Source organism: Triticum urartu, chromosome 6, assembly GCF_003073215.2.
Source record: "Triticum urartu cultivar G1812 chromosome 6, Tu2.1, whole genome shotgun sequence".
NCBI classification, from domain to species: domain Eukaryota; kingdom Viridiplantae; phylum Streptophyta; class Magnoliopsida; order Poales; family Poaceae; genus Triticum; species Triticum urartu.
In genome coordinates this window covers 25919000-25923908 of record NC_053027.1, presented here as the reverse complement: position 1 = coordinate 25923908, position 4909 = coordinate 25919000, and the positions used below count along the sequence as shown (strand labels likewise).

Sequence of the window (4909 nt, the reverse complement as noted above, 5' to 3'; positions counted from 1 at the left end):
TAAAGGGATCGAACCAGAGACAATTAACTGGCCATACCGTTGCCGGACTTGGTTCTTCGGGGCGGGTGGAACGTTGGACCCTTTAACAGGGAAGTGCATTTGGACGAATAATCAAATGGACATACCAGTCAAGAAGCTTCAGCACTATATCGAAGCAGCGCAGCAAGGGACGTTCCTTTCAGACAGAGAGAACGACAAGCTCACAATGGCCCTCGGGAATCCTGAGCACCCTGGACGGACACGAGGCACGCCAGGCTCCATTCCGTGGAAGGTTGGGTTTCCGGACGCAGGTGGTTACAAATCCCATGAGAGGAGGAAAAAAGTGCAGCAGAGCCAAATGCAGGCGCTGCAAGCAAGGGTACAAGCGATAGAGGAACGAGAAGCAAATCGCAGCAAACGTACTGCCGAAGCTTCCCCCGAAGCTACCCCGCCATCTCAGCGGAGAAGCAGCGTGGCTTCCACCGAGCTGCTTCAGCCGAAGCATGCCTTGACGGCTCCTGCCAGCTATCCCGTGGATGCTATCACGGAGTCTCAAAATTGCCACCTTCTGACGCAATGGATGAATTTGAAGGTCAAGGCAGCTGTTGGCTCTGTTTATCCTACTGAACCCGGCGCAACTTTTCACTGCCGGCCGATTCCAGAAGGATATGCTAGGGTTATGGTGGATGAAATAACGGAGGGATTTGAGGACCTCCAGCTTGACCACCCTACCGGTGAAGGGGAGACTAGGCTGGGGTCTGCTTTGAAGACTCCATGCCTATGGCGGAAGGAGCTCATCAACCTTCCGAACTGGACGGCTCCGCCTCCTCCTCCTCCTCCGGCAAGTCAGGGCACTCCGCCTCCTCCACCGCCTCCTCCTCCGGTGAGTCATGGCACTCTGCCTCCTCCACCGCCTCCTCCTCCGGCGAGTGACGATCAGGGCACTCGACCGGCTCCTTCTCTGCTTGCGCCGACGCGCCCGAGCAGCCAGCCTCCTCCTTCTCCGCCTTGTCAGCAAGGGCGGAAGAGACCTACCACCGCTCCGGCTGCTCCGGCGCGTCGTAGTCCTTCTCCTCCGCCTCGTAAGCAAGTAAAGAAGACAACCGCTCCATCTGCTCAGCCGGCGTCTAGCAGTACAGCCAGAGGCGGGAGGACATACAGATTCGGTCCTTCTCTGAAGACTCCAGAGAAGTTACCATACGAGAGGACCCCGGAGGAGAACGCCAAGATCGCACGAACCAAAGTGGATGACCGGTTTCAAGGGTTGAAAGCAAAGAGACATCCACTTCCGGAGGAGAAGGTAGATCCGGTGAAAGCGAAGCGCACTCTGGCTGCCCTGACAAAACCACCCAAGTCTCCGCCGAAAGGAAACTATGAGCGCATTATTGGAAAGGAATTTTCCGAAGCGGAGCGGTCGGGAAGTACTGTCAGTGATCATAGGCTGAAAGAACGACGAGCTAGGAAACAAATTGCCCAGCTCAGCGAACAAGCGAAGCAATCGTGCCCCCGCTCAAGGTGCCTAGCCACAACATCGCTAATGATCCGAGGATGGTGCCCGGTTATAGCAATCTTGCAGATTACCTGCCCGACGATGTACATTATGAACCCATGGAGGTGCGGATACAAAGATACGAGTACGGGAAGCCTCTCGTCAAAGATGAAAGATCTCTATCAATGATGATGCAAAGATTGCATGATTGGTACTTGAAAATCTACAGAGACTCTGGGGGGAGGAGTACTTTGTATGTGAAAGTTAAAAAGGAGCATGACCTCGTTGGAATTGAATTGTTGCCTGTTCCATTTGAGGAGTTCTATCAGTTTTTCAATCAATCGGCCCTCGATAAAACAACGGTCGCCTGCTACTGTCTGTAAGTACTACTACTTTTGTCATTAAGTCTCTCTATATAGCTCAGCTCTTTCATTGCATGTATTTATAATCATCCTCACTATATTATGCAGATTGAAGATCGCCGAATTGAAGAAAAGACAAGTCGGTGATATTGGGTTCATTAACACATATCTCATAGATGCAACTCAGGTTAAATTTCATGCCGCAGCTACCGAGGCCAACTTGCTACGATCGTTGGTAATAAATGAAAACAAAGATATAATACTCTTTCCTTACAACTTCAAGTGAGTGTTACTATCTTGTGCGTATTCGGTTTTCCTTATATATTAGTCAAGGTTATAGTAATGTAATTGATGAGTTATGCATGCGTGTGCAGTTTCCACTATATTCTCCTAGAGATTAAGCTTGAGCAGTGACTAGTAACCGTCTTACACTCAAGACGAAAAGATCCCCAGGACTATGCAGACATGACTCAAATACTCGAGAAGTAAGTTAAATCGATCATTATCCACCATATCAGCAACTTTGTTCATTTCCTGATATATCAAGTAATTGTTTTCTTTGTCCAGCAGGGTTTGGAGAAAATTCACCAGAAAAGCTCCGGGACTGCCGAAGGAGCTGCAATTTAGACACCCGAAAGTAAGTACTATAGTAGCATGTTCCATGCATCTACTAGTCATTCAAGCGCTAGTTTCATCTATACCATTTGGCATTCTTGCTTATCAGTTTGATTGACCTCTATTTCTTGTAAAGTGGTTGTGGCAGGAACAAGGGAATGATTTATGTGGATACTACGTTTGCGAGTCCATCCGCCACACGACCTGTGAGCGGGGCTACACTGACGAACAATATGAAGTACGTAAATAACAACATTCACAATTTTATTTTATTACCATCATTTGTGTTGAGTTTCATTCATTCATATATATATGTATTGACCCCCTTCTTTAAATTAGATGTTTCGGAAGCGGGATGAACTCCTAGCACTAGCTCGCATGCGAGCAATTCAAAAGGAATTGGCGGCATTCTTTCTTGACCACGTGATCCCTGAAGACAGAGAATACTATGTGGACCCTGAGTCCGTATGATTATATTTGTAAGAGATAATTATTGTATATATGTAGCCGGTAGTGTCGGATAGATATACGAGAACTTGTTGTTCGACCAATCTCTCGGAGAAGGAGAGGTGGTCGATATCACTTCTCTATGTATGCATATATGTTCATGACGATCTTCTGTTTCCTTCGTTTGCTTACTAGCTAGCTAGTGTGTCTAGTCCTCTCTATACGTATGTATAGTACGTAGCGTCGACCAAGTACGGACATAAGAGAGGACACTTCTCTCTATTAATTATAGCTAGCTAACACAATATATGAAACACCTAAATTACCCCCCCAAAACCCCCAAAACCCCCCCTTTCAAAAAAAACAAAAACCCCAACCACAGAAATGCTGACGCGTGGATGCCTATTGGTCCCGGTTGGTGCCACCAACCGTGACCAAAGGGTCTCCTGCCTGGGCTCCGCGCACAGGCCACGTGGAGGCCCATCTGTTCCGGTTCTGGATTGAACCGGGACTAAAGGGACAGGGCATTAGTATCGACCCTTTAGTCCCGGTTCCAGAACCGGGACAAAAGGCCCTTACGAACCGGGACAACAGGCCCTTTTTCTACCAGTGGAACTGGGGCAGTTGTTGAGGCTGGACAGAGCCCTGGGCCTGTGGGTTTTGCTGAGATGGACGAAAGGAGCCCTGGCCTGGTGGATATTGTTGTTGAGGCTGTTGGAAGGAGACATGGGTCGATGGTTGTTGTTGTTGTTTTTGTTGTTGATGCAGAATAATAGCATGAACAACATTGTGGGTGGCTTGGCACTGCGACTGTTCAGGGATCTGCCATAGGTGTTGACAACACAATTCTTGCATCAACTGGTAAGTACTTTGTTCCAAAACTTGTGAGCTTCCATGCGCTATGTTGTGTTGCTGCAATACAACATCCATGCATGGAATCAGTTGTTGTTGCAAAATTTGTTGAAGGATTTGTTGTTGTCGTCGTCGTCGTCGTCGTTGTTGTTGTTGTTGTTGTTGTTGTTTTTGTTGTTGTTGTTGTTGTTATTGTTGTTGTTGCTGCTGCTGATGCGAAATTGGTTGTTGTGGTTGCGAATACTGTGGTTGCGGTTGTGGATATGGTTGTTGTGGTCGAAATGGTTGCGGCTGCGAATATGGTAGTTGCGGCTGCGAAAATGGTTGCAGCTGCAGATATGGTTGTTGTGATGGAAATGGTTGCGGCTGCGGATATGGTTGTTGTGGTGGAAATTGTTGTTGCTGCCCTAGAAATTGTTGTTGTTGTACCAATGAAACTTGCTCTTGTGGCTGTTGCTGAGATGGATTTTGTGGCTGCAATTGTGGCACTGGAACTCTAACTGAAGTTGCGGCGGTGGTCGCCACGATAGCAAGGAGGGCAAGGATGAGAAAGGTCTTCATGGTGGATTTGTATTGACCACTTCTTGCTTAGCTTAAATGATGCGCTCTACTTATGAGAATGATGGGTGAGGAAGGATGATCGTCTTGCTGCGAGGTTATTTATAGCTGCCATGGCATGATCCTTTCACAATTGGCAGTTGCTTGTATGGAAAGTGCTTGGATGCTTCTCAAAATCATAATTTGGTATGTTATGTTTGGTGGCACTACTTACAAGTGTATTCTTGGACTGGTCATTAAAGTTCCTTGTTGTTGCACTATCATTCCACCACCAAAATGGTGTGATAACACACATGACTCATCTTATTCACTTTACAACTCAAACACTAATCTAGATTGCCTATTTTTTCTGAAACTAAGTTTGTAATTTTCTGCAAATTGTTACGCATAAACTAGATAAGCATGGCTGTCATGGTACTTAGTTTGTAATCTTGTGTGGTCTGTTAAGATAGATAAGACTAGTAATGTAACTTGCTTTAGTAGGCCATGACTCATCAAATTCCTTTTAGATGTCAAGTGTTGTAGTGTTCTAGAAGTTATTAGCAAACATAAATTTTGTAATGTTGTACAAGTTGTTATGTGTAAACTAGAGAAGCTTGACTTGCAC

At 46.5% G+C, this 4909-nt stretch overlaps 1 pseudogene; it reads right to left on the bottom strand.

The window, feature by feature from the left end:
- Positions 1-3457: 3457 nt before the first annotated feature.
- LOC125516439 lies at positions 3458-4305 on the bottom strand (annotated as a pseudogene).
- Positions 4306-4909: the final 604 nt, after the last annotated feature.